This window comes from Panthera leo, chromosome D1, assembly GCF_018350215.1.
Source record: "Panthera leo isolate Ple1 chromosome D1, P.leo_Ple1_pat1.1, whole genome shotgun sequence".
In the NCBI taxonomy this organism is placed as follows: Eukaryota; Metazoa; Chordata; class Mammalia; order Carnivora; family Felidae; genus Panthera; species Panthera leo.
Window position 1 is genome coordinate 34,728,052 of NC_056688.1, and position 20,882 is coordinate 34,748,933.

The following is a 20,882-nucleotide window of genomic DNA, read 5'->3' on the forward strand; positions in this document are numbered from 1 at the left end:
ATTCCTTGGCCAAGGCAAACAAAAACATGCAGAAAACTTAAAACTCTCACTTAGATCCTCCAACCTCAACTTAAGCCTAATGGCTTTATTTTACTAGTCTTCTTCCCTCATTCTATGCATATTATTACCTGGCTGCTCCTACTCCTTTTTCTGCCCTGTTCCCTTTCTCTTGTGACCAGATAAAAATAAAGCTCAATGACATCTTAAAGAAGACACACACACACACACACACACACTCCCTTCAAAATAGGAAAATACTCTTATGGCAAAACTTTCCAAAACAACAAGCCAAAGAGAAATTTAGACAATTAGAATAATTTCAGGAACATATAGTTTAGAGTTCTTACATCTGTATCAATTAAGTTCATATGTTATTAGAAACCACAGATGAAAAAAAAAAGGAAAAAATAAAATTGAAAAGTAGAATAAAAAGGTCTTGAAGATAACTTAAAAGACTGCAAATTGCATATGAACTCAGAAGGGTTTAGAAAAAAATGTACATGTTTTGCAGTCTTTTAGCTGTTATCCTAAATTGTTTCCAATGAAAACAGACTGAACTTAACTTCAGGCTGGAAATAAAGAATTAGTTCACTAGGGACTTAAGGAATAGGATCTTTGAACTTCACACACACACAGAAATAGATTTGAAACAGATGTGAATCCAGCTCTTTCCCCACTTTTTGTGAATGACTGTAAGCCAAAAATAGGGGATGTAGTAATACATAGCAAATTTGTCTTAAACATTTTATAAGTAGAAAGATCATTTTGCTAAACGGCTAAATATTAAAACATAAGGGGATGCAGAGATGGGGGGACGTGGAGGAATTTGAGTCTAAAAGTAGAATGGAGAGCCTTGTATATTATGCTCTAAAGCTGGGATTTCATCATGTACTATAGCCAAATTTTTGAAGAGGTTTAATTTGTAGTTACTGTAAATGTGGTAAGACATTATCAGATTTAAGAATTAGAAAATTTTCTCTTGTGATAGCATTAAGGATACATTGAAAGGGTACAAAACTAGACTCAGAGCAAGTAGATTCAATAAGACTTAGAAACATTTTCTCTAAATTCACGTCTATTTCGTATGTCAAAAGTGCTGTCTTTTCATAAAAGTCAACCCATTCAGTATGTAACCACTAGATATGTTTTACAGATGATCACTTGACCACATTAACACTCTTTTAAAATGTTTGGCAATTTGTTAGCTTTTTAATTAAAGCTTCTAACAAGTATCCATTTTCAAGTGTCCATTCTATTCAACAAAGACCACCCACTCAAACTATATACTTTTTATGTATGCATGTATGTATGTGTGTATATACATGTGCACATATATATATAAATGTGTATATATATTTAATATGTAACATACACACAATACTAGATTCCTGTGCATATAACCATGTAACCCCTGTTTTGTCTGCCTCCTCAATATCATACACTTCTTTCTACCATGCTTAACTACTCTTTGCAGTTTCACAATGGCCTTATCATGATTGCTCTTGCAAAACTGTGCCTTTGTTTATGGTATTTTCTCTATTGAAATTTACTTTCTCACATCTCCAACAGTCAAAATCCAATTCATCCTTTTAAGACTACCTTCAAAAGCCATTTTTCCCACTGCTTTCCTAACACTCCTAGTCATAATAAAATTGTTCTACTATTCTGTGGGTAGTTATATCTGGCTTTCCTGTTCACTGTGAGTTTTGAAGGGAATAAACAGCTTCTTGTGTATCTGTATAAACTCCAATGCTTAAAAAAAATACAAGGTAAATGAATGGAGTAAATGGATGAATGAATGAATGAATGAATGGATGAATAAAGTAAATGAATGAATGAATAGAGTAAGTGGGTAGATTGACTGATAGCTAATCATTTGTATAAAGTTTTCCTTCTTTCCTTCATTAGATGATAAGTAAGTGATTCTTTGAACAAATATTTTACTTCCTTTGTAATGACTTCCTCATAATACACAGTGCAATGCTCTCAACACAGTGGGTAATCAATACCTGCTGTTGACTGTTGAAGTAAAATAAATTTACAAAAATAAACTAGGCTTGTTTCTAGTAATGAAACTCCCGTTGGTGATTTTTGGCATGCTAAATGAAATCACCACGGGAAAGTTCATGAATGATATGCTGAATATTCCAAATGAATACCATACTTTCAGATACATCACCATTGATGGCATTGAAAATCAAGTAAGTCTCAAAAGGGAAAAAGTTCTGGATGTCATTAATGATTCAGCTATTTGTCCTTTTCCCTTTGGGGCTGAGTACACTGATGCTATTACACTGAATTACATGAAATTGTACGATTAGAAATGCCTTTCTTCAAATACACTATAAAAAGGAAACTTGGCTTATAGATTTGGCTTATTAGTAAGAATAATGTGATGCAGGAGAAAAGCATATAGGCCTCCTGAATCTTTAATATAGTTAAAGTCAGGAAATTGTTATTTTTGCCATATTTTTAATGGCTGTTTTATTTTAGCCTCCTATAAATGCTTTGGCCATGTTAAGTGATATTATTCTGAACTTGAGTTATGATATAACTTGAATATTATGTAATATACATATGCATTCATATTACTCTACATGTACACACATGTATATACACATGTATGATACATGTGTTGATGTAATATTAGCACACACATGTAGGTTATTAGTAATTGTTACACACTGAGATTCACTTAAGGGAGCAAGCTATGATTTATAAAATATGTTTTAATGAATACATCACATTCAAAAAGCATTTAATATAAGAATATATTTATTTTTCATTCCATGATTATTCTTGAGAAAGGAATGAAAAATTTGAAACTCTGAGTACCCCTCAAGTTTACAAGGTGCTAAATATATGCAAAGCAATAAATTAACTATGCACTCAACACTTAGAAATGTATTAGGTTACCACTGAAGAGTCCAGTTTTCACTAGAAAAACATTAAGTATCTTAACTATATATATACAGTTAAGAAATATATATATACATAGTTAAGAAATATATATATAGTTAAGAAATATATATTAAGAAAAAAACATATATAGTTAAGAAATGTATATATACATACACACATTTGGGTTTATTTTTTCCATTTAAAAATAAAAAGTAAATCTTTAGGGGCACCTGTGTGGCTCAGTGGGTTAAGCGTCCGACTCTTGATCTCAGCTCAGCTCAGGTCATGATCTTGTGGTTCGTGGGTTCAAGCCCCATGTCAGGCTTTGTGCTGACAGCTTACAGGAGCCTGCTTGGGATTCTGTCTCTCCTTTTCTCTGCCCCTCCCCTGTGCGCGCGCACACACACACACACACACACACACACACACACACACACACACTCTCTCTCTCTCTCTCTCTCTCTCAAAATAAATAAACTTAAAAAATAATAAAAATACTAAAAATAAATATTTATGTCTTTAATGTATGGCTTTCCAATGCTCTATTTTTTTTTCTATTTGAAACATTAATTCTGATATGAGAACTATTTTATGACAAATACCAATAGTTGAATTAATCTAAATAAAGAATAGAACATCCCCCACCAAATTATAACACAAAAGATCATATATTTCAAATGATAAAAATATTTTATTTCTCAACTTTCTTCTTTACTTTCTTAAAAATAAAAACAAAAACCACAATTGCTTTAGTTTGTGTTTCCAATTATATTCTCTGAAATGCATATTATTATTCTCTGAAATGCATTCTCTGAAATACATAATGTTTTCATTTTCTACCTTTTTTCTACTAAAGTGTCAGTCAATACATCTTATCAGGGAAAGTTGACTATTCTGTTTGGCAGTAATTCTCCATACTCAAGAATTATGGAAGTAATCACATGCTGAAAGAATGTGTTTCTCCTAATGCTACTGCAATGGTCCCAGATTTCCAATTTACAAGTTTTAAATTAATGGCTGTTTGCTATACAACAAAAAGTAGTTATCAAAGAAACTAATTCATCTCATAATACACCATGAACTAGATTCACAGCATCACCCACTCTTTGGAAATAAAATAAGTAATAGAACAAGCAAGATTTTATTATTTCCTTTTTAAAATAGGAAACTAGAAATAGCATCAAAGACATATAGGGTTGTGACAAGATGAAAATATAAAATCTTTGATTTTCAGTCTTTACCAGTTTTATTTAAATGATTGATGATATGGATACACAGAGACCTGTATATATGGGAATTATATACATTGGGACTTGAAGAAAATTGTTATTAGTTTGTCTCTGTTCTTTCACTTTGTATTCTTTATCTTCAGGTGTTTTTTTTTTAAGTGTTTCATGTAAGTTTTCACCCTGCAATAATAAATAAACTTTTAATACACTTCTGGAGTAAGTAGACCCAAAGGAATCAGGGTGACCACAGCCTGTCGTCAGTAAAGGAGAACATGTCCATTTCGGTCATATTTCAAAAGGTGGCAAGAGAGTATCTGTGAAATCTGATACTTTGCACATTTACTTTTCTGTTTCACTTCTCCACCCACTTCAGGTAAATATGCAAATAGACTTAAGTCAATTGTGCAAAGCCACCTTCAATTTACTAATTCAGGTCATTACAGATGAGGAAAATGAGGCAAAGAGATTATAACTGTTCAAGTGGAAGCACTGAATTTTGAACCCAGGTGATTTGGCTCCAGCATTACTATTGTTAACCAATGTGTTTCACTATGTAGAGCAGTTATGCTACATGATATAACCATGTTTCTGAAATCTCTTCCAGAAAGGGAAGGGAGACCAATTAAGGCAGCATTGGAAACAGCAACAAAATTAAAATTTATCATGAGTTGGGGCGCCTGAGTGGCTTGGTCAGTTGAGCATCTGACTTCGGTTCAGGCCATGATTTCACAGTTCATGAGTTCGAGCCCTGCATCGAACTGCGTTGCAGTTGACAGCTTAGAGCCTGGAGCCTGTTTCAGATTCTGTGTCTCCCCTCTCTCTTTGCCCCTTCCCCGCTCATGATCTCTCTCGGTCTCAAAAATAAACATTAAAATATTTTTGTAATTTATCATTAATTTACATAAAATTAGCAGTGTTTTCAAGGATGTTATTATGGGTTTTCAGCCCGACTTTGTACAATGAAAGCATACTAAGGAAGATGGAAGGATGAGGCACTTCTTGTGAGTTTCAGCTGACTAGAAACCATCTTTGCCTAAGATGTGGGCTCAGGATATAATTAATACCACAGTAGCAGTACTGATTTCATTAGAGTGAATTCCTCTTGAATTCCTTTTACTTTAATTTAGAATTTTGATACAGAATTTTATCACGTATCATCCATTAATAAGAAACTGGCTTTGCCAAACTGAAGCTGTAGGGCAATGTAGTCTCTTAAGAATTGGCAAACCGAAAGCTTCATGTGATATATTAGAACATGAGACAACAAAACACAAATAGTGTAAAGAATATAAGTAATCAATTTCTTTCGGTTTCGTTTCTGGTAACTTAGACCCTAACTGATTAATGTGAAAATATTTAAAGATTATGGATAAGATTTTTATTTTGTAGCCACTAATAAGAAATGCCTCCTGAAAATAGAGAAAAACTGAAAACATGAATCATTTTATTGTTGATTTTGTTTAATATTGTTGAATATGCTTCTCATTTTGTTTGGAATAACCGATATCATAACATTGTAACACCAGCACAATTCATTATATGGCCTTTGGATTGAGATACCCTGTTCTACTTTAGGTTGTATAGTAGTACTTGAACTTTTTTAGAGCAGATCTTAAAGTCACTCCATTGATTTACTGTTTTGGGTCACCTTCAACTTTATCTGTAAACTGACATCAGTAGTCTGATTTACTATTATTTTAAGACGTAGTTTATGCACTGACTGTGAAAACTCCTGGGCAAAATGCAAGGAAAAGGGAAAGTTATTCCAAATGCTTTAAATAGTGTGTCATGATATTATTTTAAGGTTTGCAATTGTATGACTGTGAAACAGCTTGTTTTTTTTTTTCCAATTACCTTTTGGAAAAATGAAATATGCTGGGAATTTTTTCACGAAAAGGCATGTAAAATAACTAACTTTCAATACACATTTTATAAATATATTAGATGCATTTAACATAGCTGCACAAAACATGTACAAGTCCCATAAGTTATACTCTTGCACAAGTACAAATAAATTTTCACAAGTATTTAAACTTTAAAAATTGTATGAAAATATATCTAAAAGCTGCAATCTTTTGCATAGAAGCAGTAAAACATTGTTTAATTATGTATAAGCTATGAAAATAGTCTGTGCCGCACTTTGTATTGTTGTCAGTTAAGGCATTTTTATTTTTGTTTAATTTTTTCACGTTTTTTTCATTTATTTTTTAAGAGACAGAGAATGAGCTGGGAAGGGGACAGAGAGAGAGGGGGAGTCACAGATTCTGAAGCAGGCTTCAGGCTTGGAGCTGTCAGCACAGAGACGGACGCGGGGCTTGAACCCACGAACCACGAGATCATGACCTGAGCTGAAGTTGGCCGCCCAACCGACTGAACCACCTAGGTGCCCCAGTTAAGGCATTTTTAAACATTAGGGTAAAATCTCACAAAGTCAAAATCCCAACAGGTGATCCTATTAAAAACAAGTTATTTTAATTGCTTAGAGGCTGAATTTCTTGATTACCTTTTACTGGATTAATTGAGGGAAACTGATGTACCCACGATCAATTAAAAAAAAAAAAAATACATACCCAGGTCTTCGGAGCTTTTATGTGTTCCTTTTTCAAGTTGTTATTTAAAATGTAGTTAGTTAACATATATGTTAAAATTGGTTTCTGATGTATAATTTAGGGATTCATCACTTACACTGGAGCATTAAAAAAAAAATTATTGAAGAGAGAGAGAGAGAGAGAGAGAGAGAGAGAGAGCGCGCACATGTGTGAGAGCAGGGGAGGGGCAGAGAGGGAGGGACAGATTCCTAAGCAGGCTCCTCCAATGCTGTCAGCGCAGAGCCTTTGTGGGGCTTGATTCCATGATCTGAGCTGAAATCAAGAGTCAGATGCTTAACTGACAGCCACCCAGGTGCCCCACAATGGAGCTTTTAAAAAACTGAAATTGCCTGTTTATCTTATACATAATGTTAGTTACAATTTACATTTCACCGTTGCAATCTAAATATCCTTATTTTTAAAGACACACCATACACACAAAACTTTTTTTTTTTGTTGTTAAAACTAAATGGTAAAAATCACCTTCACATATTAGCATTTCTCAATATTGATAATTTTATGACATATTTTTTCTTATGTAAGAACAAGTTAGAGTAGAAGATTAGAATAGAGCAGACTATGAAAATAGTAAGTTCTTAATACATATTAGCTTTTATTATTGATATCAATTGCTTTTTAGTTTCAAGTATACTGAAAAAAAATTCTAAGTTCATTCATACTCTTCTTGTTGTGTTAATAATTTAAAAATACATAAAGGTTGCAATGTTTAAGTGATAATAATCTCTTTCAAAACAAAGACATAAGATAGAAAATGTTGAAATAGATGACTTTAATATAAAATATTTCCTATGAGTATATGAATAAACCTTAACACTGACTTTCAAAAATTCTCCTTTTTACTAGTCCAATTCAATTTTATTAAATCATTCCTGAAGTAAAATGAAGGATTTAGTCAGTTGTATATGAGGCCTGAAGTTAAAAATGCTAACTTCCATCTCTGTCTGACAAATAGACTATTTACCTTACCTTATTGCATTATTAGAAAGGCATCTGACTTTTCTTATTTGTAATATGTAGTATTAATACTCTTCCAGTAAATATCAGACTTTGTGAAAGATGTTTTGTTAAATAAATTTTTTTACAGTGAAAATGTTTTACCTTTCTAGCTCTCAGCTTAAATTCCTAGCTAAATTCCTGAGAAAATAATTATATGGTTAAACTTAGTAATCTGGTAAACAATTTACAATGTTCAGAGAAGAGTTTTTATTAAATATATAATAAAAAACCATAAATGTATTTTCCAAGAAAAAGTAACAGGCAAGTTTCATTTATAATGTATAATGATTTTCTAATTTTTCTAATTTTCTATATACACACATATATATACACACACACTGTTTTTTAAAATTTTTTTTTCAACGTTTTTTATTTATTTTGGGACAGAGAGAGACAGAGCATGAACGGGGGAGGGTCAGAGAGAGAGGGAGACCCAGAATCGGAAACAGGCTCCAGGCTCCGAGCCATCAGCCCAGAGCCTGATGCGGGGCTCGAACTCACGGACCGCGAGATCGTGACCTGGCTGAAGTCGGATGCTTAACCGACTGCGCCACCCAGGCGCCCCTGTTTTTTAAATGCACATACTGTTCCCTTGGCCTCAAATGCTCCTTCCTTTTTTCGCCTGAATACTGTTTACCTTTCTTGGATCTACATCACTTCCTCAGAAAGAGAAACATCTTTCTCATAATTTTCTCTCTTAGCAAAATTGTTCCTTATGGAATTTGTAATAATATGTGATTATATAATTATTTGAATATTTATTTGATAAACAATATAGCACACTTCCCCTCTTGAAACTCTGTAAGGATTCAAATTTTATTTTATGTAATTTTTAAGTAGTATTGCCTGTAATATAGTGGGCACTTGATAAAATACTTACTGAATGAATGAATAAATAAATGAACACAGATGCAGTTTGGGGCTGCCATTTAATGCATAGTTCTAACAACTGAGAAATTTAGTGTTTCCACTGATTTTCTTAGCATGCTACCATAGCTCCTAGAAACTGATTCCTTCTTATATAGTTAAAATTTAATTTAAATTTCTCAAGATCCATAGTTCTCTTGTTTTCAGGCCCCACACCATTTCAGCCAGACACTTTCCATTCTTCCATAGAAGTACCTCCTTGAACCCTGAATTAATTTGTCAAAAGCCTTTCTTACCCTTGATTAGAGAATGGAGCATATATTTTAAGAAAGGAGTTGGGTAGAGGGGGAGTATGTTTTTTAAACATAGTTTGCAAAACTCATTTCCTAAGAATTAAAACATTAAAAGTGCCATAGGAATTAACTTCTAAATTTTATTATTTTATTATATTAAAATATTTAGAAATGATACTATCTAAAGATCAGGTGTGGTATACTTCACTAAAGAACAGTAAAAAGTATTAAGGAATGGATATTTGATGTAAATGAAAATAGACTACAGGGAGATTGCTATTTTAGAAAGTAGCTAAAATATACTTAGTATTTAATTCCTTAATGCCTTGAACTTAAAAAAAAAAAAAGCTTAGTTTTTTTATGGTCATTGATTGAATCCTAATAATTCCCTAACATTAAGTATTATTAACATTCATGTTTTCTACTCACACTCCTCTGACCCATAAAAAAATGAAGACAGTATCAGTTGAAAGACAAGAGAAGATATTAGAATTTAGGTTCAAACAACTAAAGATCTGAATTTCTAAGTTTGATTCAAAATGCCACCCATAGTAGCCTGTTCTCTCTCTCTCCCTCTCTTCATATAGAAGGAGAGATAGATATCATATCTATATATATCTATATCCATATCCATATCCATATCTATCTACATCATCTATATCTATGTATATATATATATATATATATATATATTATATATATATATATATATATATAGTATGACTGTCTGAGCTCTCTTGATGCATTGATGATAAATGGGACAATGTAAGAGTCTTGTGTTAAGGTCTCTAACAATAGTCTACCAGGGGTGCCAGTGGATTATGAGACTCTTGATCTTGGGGTCGTGAGTTTGAGCCACCTGTTGAGTGTAGAGTTTACTTTTAAAAATTTTCTAAATTAAAAATAAAAAATAAAAATTAATCTACCAGTTACCCAGTAAGCAGCATGAAGTTAGTTTCTATTATGTACTATATTTTCTCTTAAAGCATTAGCTATGTCATTATTCACAAGAGAGAAAATGTAGTCTCATACTTAGTAGGTAAAGAATATAAAGTAACAATCAAATCCCTTATGCTATAATATGCATAAAATATAATTGCAAACATGAAAGCCAGGACCTGCTCTAATATTTGAAGCTCTGGGACAAGAATATTTATAGTGACCCATATATCAAGTGTAAATAATTAGAAGTTTTAAGACAAGCTAATGTGCCTCTTTCTCCAACTTTGCACATACTTCTTTTTAAGTTCTGCAAAGTCAGTTGTGAATTTGGAATTTTTAGACTCCTTAGAGTTTGGTACAAAAACATGAACCTTTGAGGACCCTGACTCAAGGTCCCTACTCAGCAGTCTGCCCATTTACTCTACGGTACCACAAGAGGCTTTGTGTACAAGGCGGGCGTTCCAGACCATGATTCTAAGCTGCCTTCACCTCCCCTAAATCTTGGCTGCCCTTTAGATCTACAGATATCCACACCAGTCTGCCCAAAGAGATGGATCCAGATTAGAGGCCTATCAGGACCTGGGGATAGGCTTCATGTCACCTTATGAAAGAATTCTGAAGTTTCAGTTTTCTAGTGTGACCTATAGCAAGGGATGGTGGGTATAAGCTCAGAAGAAATAATTCTCCATGGTTATCAAAATCCTTTCCTTCAGGGATGGTGCCTGGCTGGAAAAAAATGTAAAGCAGGGTCCCCTGTAAAGGGTAGGCCCAAGATAGAATGATAATAATGAAAATGTAATGAAACTGTAATGGGGAAATTTCGAAATATCTCTCTATTATTAATCTTATAATAAGGAGAGTCATGGTGAACAAATTAGTTGCTTGGGTGCAAAAACAGCCTTGCCCCTTAATAGTCCATAAGTGAATTTTTTCAATATCTGTGTGCTTCAGACTCTTCATCTATGAGATGGTAACAGTACCTCATAAGTTTGTTGTGAAAATTAGGTGCTATGTAAAGCACATAAAATAGTACCTAGCATACAGCAAACACCAAATAAATATTAGCCATCATTAATTTGAAGTTCTAAACAATGCTCAATATATCCAGAATGCATACCATTTAAGGTATGAACCTTATTTCAATCCTAGAGTAATATTTCCTATATGTTACATAGTTGCAAATACTTTAGTTTAAAGTTAAAAACTAATTAATGCTTATTGACTCACATGTGCCCAACCCCATCTAAAAACATTTTAGGCATCATTATATTTAATTTTGAAAACTAACTTAAAATGGCACAACCTTTTCCGATCTAAGTGCAAATAAGCATATTTGGGAGCATGTTCTTAATCTGGTCTCATAAAATCTATTACCTGATTAATTTTTTTAAGTTTTTTTATCTACTTATTTTTAGAGAGAGAGGGAGGGAGGGAAGGAGCACACGAGTGGACCAGGGGCAGAAAGACAGGAAGAGAGAGAATCTGAAAACAGAGCTCAATGCAGAGCTCCAGCTTACAAACTGTGAGACCATGACCTGAGCTGAAATCAAGAGTTGGACGCTTAATCTACTGAGCCTCCCAGGTGCCCCATATTGTCTGATTAAATTAATATAGCTATATCTGTACATACAAATTTCTTTGGGAAATGAGAATCGCAATAAATTGCAAAAGTTTTCACTTTATCCTTATAAATGAGCAGCTCTGGAAGCCATCTTCAGAACTTCAGACAACTTTTTTAACGTATGCAGTACATTTTTATCACTCATCTCAGGATCATTGCTAGATACAAGTATCAATACCAAAGACACTGTTAGGATAATCATAGCTCCCAGTTTTAAAAGATGAATGAAAGACTATCTGCTAAGTGTTCAGTACTATGTATGATTAATATCAAAGAAGTGATGCTTAGTAACAGACACTGAATTTAATATAACTTCGAGAAAACTCAATGGGGAAATAATCCCCTGAAATCCTTACTTATAAGGAAATAAAATGAGTGCCATTAGTGAGCAGATCCCACTAATAAACACAATGATGAAACTAAGGTAGAGTCTCAAGCAACATGTGATAATAAACTATGCTGCTATCAGACAAGTTATTATACCAAAAAAAGCCTTCAGCTAGTAGTGGGCACCTACGGAATTCATGCCTTGGCTGGGAGCTCTGTGTGCATATGTACATATGCAAAGGACTATTTGTACCGTTTCTCCAAAATTGTCATTCATCAAATTAGGCCTAATTTGTCATGGTCAAATTAGGGAATTTTAGTCCACAAAAATATTTAAATAATTACTGATTCAGAGCCATCAAAATTAAACTATATCTTATACATAAAATAGCACTGCGCACATTGCCCGTAACTGTCATTGAATTCTTTCTGTATGTGTTAAAAACATAAAGAGTGAGGGATGCAATTTACTGCTATTATGTTATTTATTATTAATGAAAGTTTAGATAATATAACATTTATGTATATCTAACACCATATTTCCTGGGCATAATCATATTGAAATTCATACTGAAATCATATTGAAATAATAATGAAAGAACATGGTAGGATTCATGTATTCTTCAATAAGCACTCGGTGAGTGTCTTATGTGCTTGGTGACGAGAATAAATACTTGAGTAAGATTACCTTCAATGAATTCAGAGGAAGATAGGCAAGGTATGCCAACAAATGAATCAGAAGGAGGAGGAAAGTATGAGAGTAGTATATACAGGGTAGTAGCTTGAACAAAAGTATGATGAGTAGGCTAACTTTTATTTTTAAGACTGGGCCAGCCTGCATTTGTTGTAGGACAAAAGAAGACTATAGAAATGGAGAGAATGAAGATACTAGAGAAATGGCAGAAATATGAAGTATGGAGTCCCTAAAGAAGAGAAAAAAATAGCTGAAGAAAAGCAGATGTGGGAACAAAAGGTTTTAAGAGGTAAATTTTTGCAGGTAAATTTTGAAATTATAAGAAAAAAGTTCATAGATGGGAAAAGTTCCTTGATGGGAAATACCTACTCCATGAAATACATGAAGTATTGTTCTGAAAATTCAAGGCCAAGGAGGGCCCATGTCTTATTCAGTTTTGTGCTCTCACTGAATAAATGAGAAATTACAAAGGGAGTTTTAGAATTGAGAAGAGTAATTCAAGTTAAAGTTACAGTTCTTTCTCTTTTTTGATATAGTACAGTTTCTCCTAAATTGCTTATTATTATTATTATTATTATTATTATTATTATGTTATCTGGAAGTGCATTAGTTACATTTTGCAGTTTCATTTTTTAATTTACAATAAGTTCTCAAATTGTGACTAAAGAAATGTTAATACTTCAGATTGTGATAGCTCTTTCTTTTTTTACCATAAAAGGGAGTGAATGCACACACAATATCTCTATACACAGATCAGCAAAACCATTTAAATAATGGATATTGTGAGACTTTGATCTATATTCAGAGTAAACTTGATATACTGCTAATAATTAAAATGTGTTCCATATAAATGTCAACTTGCCTTGCACATAGTACACACCAAATAAACCTAGAAGAATCGTCCACATTTTTTAACTTTTATTTTTACATGATCTCTTAAATTCTGTTTTTTCTTTGAATTTTTATAGCTTCTGGTTTTTAAAAACCTTAACTATGTAGAAAAAAACACAGTTAATTGGTAAACATAAGACCTAAAATAATGATCCCAAATATTATCAAATATCAGGATTACATTAATTAATCAGGCTAGTATAGTATTTATTTCATATCTAATCGGATGTATATAATTATTTTTATGATAACCTTTGTTACAGGAGTTTTTTCCAAGTCTAATAATTTGTTATGCCTTTAGTTTTTGAGTTTTTATAGTACTTGGAATTCAAAAAAATCATAATATATAGTTTTGGCTCTAGTTATTAAATTATATTGTCTTATTTTCTTTCAAAATGTACATATATTTGCATTATACTGAATCATCTTTTGTCTTTTTCTCTAGCAATTTTTCCTAGCTTGCACCTTGGTATTAGTAGCCCAGCTTCTAAATTCCTATCCTTCTGCTACTGAGCAAATACCTACTGCTAACTGTTCTTAGCAGATTGATTTTATGTTTTTAAAAATGTGGAAAAGTTGAGGATAAATCCCCCCCATCCCAGTGCCATCCTGAAAAAACGCATCGTCTCCCTAAAAAATGTTTTGTCTCAAATTGCTGAACAAATTTTAAGTGGTATATAAAATTTACTTGAGTTTTTTTCTTGATTCTCTGAGATACTACATGTTTTTTAAAATATAAAAGTCTCTGAAATCTTTTCATAGAAGTTTAGGAATGCCAAGAAGCAGTCCTTTTAAATATTTTGTAGAGTACTGCTGATTGCTGCAAGCCATCTATTTGTCACCAGGAGGACCACAGAAGCTAATTTAACAATCAGTTTCTTTTCTGTTTTTGGATTCAGTGCTCAGCAGCTAGTGTGAACATTAATCCATCATTTCTCTTATTAAGCAACTGCCCACTATTTTGTAAAATCTCAGAGATGAGAAGACAATTTTAATTGTGCACACTAGAATTTTTGTGATTCTAGTTAGTATTTGTGTGTTTAACAGCTGCAAATTCTCTTTTTCCCTAATTTCAAAAAGACTTCTTGGTCTTCCATTTGCTTTTACTTTTAGTGTTTTCTATTGAGGCAGAAACAATATGATGAACAGCAGCATGGCTTTTCTGAGTTTATCAAGTGATGGAAAAAATAAGAATGTGAATCTTTCAGGGCAGTTCAATAGCATTTCCTGTCAATGACAGAGACCTTTTGATTAGAAGAAGAATAGTATCTTAAGATAAAGAAGAAATAAGCACAAGGAATAAAGGAGATAATAGCATACCTCCAGACTTAAATGTACTAAATGACCTGAAAAAGCTTGTAAATGCCTTTAAGCTTTTTGGTATTGAACTCCTCTTCAGGATTTTCCTTCTTTTTCTTTCATTTCCCTAAAGCATATTTACAACTCTTTTTATTGCTAATGTTTCAATGACTTTATGGTATTGAGTTTATGAACTCAACTTTTAATCTAGTTATCAAAATATATGCCAGAATGGGAAGAAACATTATATTTTAACTATTATTTTTAACAGCATGATAATTATACTTTATTATTTTGAAGTTTTTATTTAAATCCCAATTAGTTAATACACAGTGTTATTACTATACAATATGGTGATTCAAGACTTCCATACAACACCCACCAATGCTCTTCACTACAAGTGTACTCCTTAATCTCCATCACCTTTTTACCCATTCTCCAACCCACCTCCCCTCCGGTAAACATCAGTTTGTTCTCTGTAGTTGAGTCTGTTTCTTGGTTTGCCTCCTTCTCTTTTTTTCTCCTTTGTTCATTTGTTTTGTTTCTTAAATTCCACATTATGCTTTATTTTAAACTAGATTCCAAAAGAGTTATCTAAGAAAAATTCTTTTAAATATATTGAAAAGATACAGGAAATGTCTTTTCAGCTTTAAATTATTTATTCTTATAATAACTTTGGTATCTAATTATTTTAGCTAGTTGTTAATTTATTGAACTGAAATAAAATTTTATATGATAGCTAGAACTAATAATTAAGTTTATAATTTACTTTAGTTACAGATAGGACATTTCACTTAGTGGTACTTGTGATTTGATTCAATGGTGAAATTCAAACATAATGTATGGTACATCATCTTCCATTAAAAAAAATGTTCTTTTTCATTATATATCATCTTACAATGACTTGTAAAAAACATATGTATCTTTTTTTATTTCTTTGTGCTAAGCAGTTTTCATTTTGTGGAATAGCTGAACATTACAAATGATGTATAAAATGAAAAAGATTTGCTCATGTTTCAGAAGTGTTAAAGTAAGTATTGGTTTCGTGTGCATGCCTTTATCTCAAGCATTGTTACATGTTCTGAAAGGAGCAAGGCAAATGTAAGCAAGCAAAACTCAGTGAGTCAATTGATAATTTAGATAAAAATAAAAAACAAATTACGAACCTTCATCACAAATTTTTCAAGCACATACAAGTTTGGTTTCTTCATCACAATTAGGAAAAGAGAACTTAAACAAATAATTTTATTGATGTTGTTAGGTCAGGGACCAAACTTAAACTTACGTGGAAGTATAGTAAGAACACTCGCTAGGGGACCTGGGTGGCTCAGTTGGTTAAGCATCTGACTTCAGCTCAGGTTATGATCTCACGGTTTGTGAGTTTGAGCCCCACATTGAGTTCTGTGCTGACAGCTCAGAGCCTGGAGCCTGCTTCAGATTCTGTGTCTCCTTCTCTCTCTCTCTGCCCCTCTATTGCCTGTGCTCGCTCACTCTCTGTCTCAAACATAAATAAATAAAATTTAAAAAAAACAAACAAAACCAAAAACCCAAACACTTGCTGAGAGCTCATTCTGTGTCATGATGTATCCTAACGCTACTTCTATGTGGTATTTCTCAATTCTGGTATCTCTAAAGCATTATTTTATCTAGAGCATTATACATTAGGAAAAAGGGCTAATTTAATTAAATAAAATTTCACTTGTTTATGTTGGGCCACCAGGGTGGCTCAGTCGATTGAGGATCCAGCTCTTGATCAAGTCCAGATATCACAGTTTATGGGCCTGCTTGTTCTTTCTCCTCCCTTCCTCTCTTTTCCCCTCCTCCACTCGTTCTCTCTCCCTCTCCCTTTCTCTCTCTCCTCTCACTCCCCCAATAAATAAACATTTTTAAAAATCTACTTGTTTATGTTATGCAAAGTAGTTTATAAAAGAAATGGCATGACCAGGTCTGAATCTTTGAAAGATTATTCCATCATAATGGCTGACATGTTGGAGAACAGAAGGAAAGAAACAAAGCTGGAGATGTTATTCTACTGAAAGATGCCCTGAACCAGTGTTGTAAGATTTAGAAGGCTGGTTTGAATGTGAGAGGATTCATTTATCCAGAATCTTTTCTTTGCTTGAAGCCTTTTCTGCTCTACCCACGTAGAACTGTCTGTCTTCTCTTTTTCATACCCCAACTGGATCTTTTGCATTGGAGGGGAAACAAAATGATGTTACTTATACAAATATTTCTTGCTTTTCACAATGTGCTTTCCTAGAAAATTGAGCAATGCCTCAAAACATTTGTAATTGACTTCCTGCTGCCATTTGTGTCTTGGTTTCAGTTAGTATGTAAAGGAAATAAGAAAAAAAAATCAACTTAATAGAGTTAAATTGGGGATTGGTAGTAATGTAAGACTAAGAAATATTTTAAAAACATGTGAAAATATTCAAAATATGGATAGACAGATATTCTAAAACACTGTTGGTGGAAGTGTTAACTGGAATCATCCCTGTGGAGATTAATTTGGCAGTAAAACTAAAATTTTAAATGCACATTCTCAATTACCTGGGAATTTTGCTTCTAGATCTACTTACACTTATGTAAAAATGCATATAAGAATTTTTATTTCACATTTGTCTTTGCATATAAAAATAAATTGATAAATGATTTTAGGAGAAGGATTATGTATATAAATTATACTCTATCTTTATCATGACATAGTCTACAGTGTTCAAAAATTATGTACCTTTTGAATTGTTATGTAGGCACCCAAAATTATTTTATGAATAAAAAAGATACAACATTTTTTGGAAGGGTGCATGTAAAAATTCCTGTTGATGATGGCTTCTAGTTCTGCACTTCTACCCCTGAAGCACAGAACTAGAAGAAATTTTAGGGCAGAGATTCAGCTTTCATTATATTCTTTTTATAATGCTCATTGTCAACTCAATAATGTTAGGATAAAAAACAGATGATGACAACAGTATTCACTTGATCAAGATTCTGACTTTGAGAGCTGTTTATCGTATGGTCACCAGGCTGACAATACCCCAACAGAACAGATCAGTTGTAACGTCACAAAAAGTATGTTAGGATTATATTTGAAGTCATTCTTAGCATTCCACTTTTTATCAATGATGAGCTGGAAAAAAATTATAATTATCTTTTGTTATTGGAAAATAATTCCTCTACAAAACTATGCCTCTTTAAATTAACCCTTAAAACAGTGTATTATTTTTGCCAAGGAGAAAAAAACTAGGTAAGAAGATATATTTATTTGTCATTTGAGTTTTCTTCTTGCTCATTCAAGAAAACTTGAATTACCCTAATGTGTTTGAAATATAAGGCTACAAGAAACTAACAATAATTTCTTCATATAAAAAAGAAATTGAACTGAGACCATTTACACAAACATTAACTACGGACAAACACTTAACCTAACAGAGATTACCTTTAGAAAGGTAGTTAATATGAAGTTAGATCAAGATAGTTGTCTTAACTTTTAAACATGTATTGAAGTTCTCATATGTAGGAGACATCTGATCATGCAGAATATCTAAAGAGAAGTAATATGCATGAGAATGAGAACACAAAGTCATTTCTTTCTTCTAAATTAATGTTTATCAAGGCAACTATATATTTTTGAATAAATGGCATTTCAAGATTCAATCTGACAAAATCAACCACGCATTTATATCTAAAGCCTATTATCTTATAAAACAAACACACGCAGAAAAGATAAAAAGACATCTTTGCTTCAGGTGAAATAGCACCTCAGGCCATTTTTTTAAAGTATCTCATGATATGAATACTTATTTAATCATTTCCTCATAAAATGCTGTGAAATTCCTTTCTATCAGCTCCCTCTCCTGTCTGCTTTGTGGCTTTCTCCACCTTCCTATTTTTCCTCAATAAGCAGTATAGTCTTAATATTCTTTTTTTGAAAGAGACTTTATTGTGTGTGAGATTTGATTCTTCCAATCTTTGCATTGTATTGAATTTTCTGCAATAGTAAAATAATCAGCAAACATTTAAGGAAGATGTTGATTGGCTGTACAAATACAAAGCATAGAGAGGCACATAATTCACCATATTAAACACAAACTGTGTTTACTTAATAATTTTATTGTCATAGTAGCCAAGCCAGAATCTAATTATATACCTAAATATCATTTGTAGAAAAAAATCTGTAAAATGTTTGCAAACTAAAATGAAATCATTTGTTTGCATTAAAATCTATTGACAATTTGCTATTTAAAAGATTTCAGTTTCTATTTGTTTTTAACATAATATTTGCAGCATGAGCTACTTTCATAAAATTATTTTTTAAGTAACAAAACATGTACTAAAATTGAAAGAAGAAAATACTCAGAGGAACATAGTATTTGCAAATGAATATATCCTATACCATTTTGCAATTACATGGGATTCAAAGACAATATCTGAACATCTCCTCTCCATCTCCAAAATAGAATCAATGCTCTAAATAATTCTATAAAAGAACATTAAATACTTCCTTTAACAGACAAAGCAAAAACACAATATAATAAAAAGACCCCAGCCAGTAATCTCTTTCAATACATGCAAGTAAAATTAAGACCATAAAAGGAAAATAAAACATCTCCATATCAATAAAATAAGTGATTTTCCTCATATTTGGAAAACTGGACCGATTGTGCCGATGTGTATTTATACAAAATTTATATTACTTTTCTGTCTTCAAATATTTTTTGAACCTAAGCATTAAAAAAACAAATTTGTAAGCAATTGCACCTAAAGATATGAAGGAAATAATCTTGACTCCTGAAACCATTCTTGTTTCCTTCTTATAAAAACAAAACAAACAAAAAACCTGTAAAACAGTAGTTAATATCATTCTTTTACAAGTAAAGAAACAGAAGCTTAGAAAAGTTTCTGTATTTCTCAGGGAACCACATAGGGAAGCTGTTGGATCAGGAGGAAATCTGGGTAGTAGGAAGTCCATGCTTTTTCCATGGCCTCTCCAGGCGCTATGAATGCAATGTCTTGTCTCATTATATCTGTTTGGTGGAATCTATCCTAGACTAAGCTGTCAACACCAACAGTTTTGTTTCTTTCAACTTTTGTCTATATCAAAATCTCATAACTCACATAGGGGCCATTAAATTACAGTGTATCAAAACCCCCCAAAATATCCTTTAGGTTTATTGATTTTAACTCTCTTAAGAGGATAATAAACTGAGGAAGTGATTTGCCCAAGTCACAGCTACGTGCAAAACTGGGGCTGACCCTCATCTTAAATGCCATCTAATCTTGAAATGAACTATTAGCCTCTTGTTTTTGATAAAATCCCAATACTTTACATGTCTCTCAGAATCCTTTACATCGCATTCGATGTATTTTAACTTCTCTCTTTGCATTAGAGTTTTTTCTTTACATTAGTTAATTTTCCTACTTCCTTTTACATATTCATCTTCTTTCTGCCTGTCTTTCCACCAACTGAAAAGAGTCTTTACCAATCCATAATTGAAATTTCCGCCAAATCTTAGTACTTCTTAGTACAAAATCTTATTTTGTCTGGGAATTCAGTTTAATCCATCCGCACAATGACTATTTCTGTTCCTCCAATGTCTTCAGAATGTGTGACTAATATCTCAATAATTATGTTTACTAGTACATTTTCTTAAGTTTCTTATCAAGTTGTGTCCGAACTGACAATTTTCCACCTCTCACTTGCTGAGATCAAACCTCTCACTTGCTTTGGATTGCCAAAAATAAGTGGCTTTGTGTATACTAATTTTATAAGAAATGTCTTTCTAAATAAGTTAATTTAATAAAAGAGAAGATATATAGAATAATCTTTAAATACCCATGGTCCATACATCTCAATATTGTTTTCTACAATTAGGATAGACAGACAACTTAAAGCTTATATCTTACATAAATACATATTGGAGTGAAAACAAGTTTTCTTCCCAGACTTTTTTGATGTTTCTACCACTGTCGTTTTTGTTATTGAGAAGTAGATTGTTTATTTTTATATTAATATTATCACAACTGCATGACGGTTGTTATCCTAATTTTGCATATAAAGAAAGGTTAAGTAAGTCTTCTAAAATTAAACAGCTAACAAGTTGTGGAACCAAGGCTGAACTCTAAAATTCAAACACCAAGTCCCTTAATCCATACTGCCCTCCCTATGTTAGATATATTATTATAATGATCAAAATAATGTTTACTACTGTTCTG

General features: G+C 32.4%; 1 long non-coding RNA gene across 6 annotated transcripts in view; it reads right to left on the reverse strand.

The window, feature by feature from the left end:
* Nucleotides 1-20,882, reverse strand: part of LOC122199965 — a 79,666-nt gene that overhangs the window by 50,712 nt on the left and 8,072 nt on the right. For 3 of the 6 annotated variants that reach the window (XR_006193678.1, XR_006193677.1, XR_006193675.1), the window contains exon 2: nucleotides 18,106-18,210. This is a non-coding gene — a long non-coding RNA (uncharacterized LOC122199965). Of the gene's footprint in view, nucleotides 1-4,150; nucleotides 4,311-16,610; nucleotides 16,855-17,673; nucleotides 17,797-18,105; nucleotides 18,211-20,882 lie in introns of those variants that run through there. The other 3 variants (XR_006193676.1, XR_006193674.1, XR_006193679.1) reach the window with 3 other exon arrangements.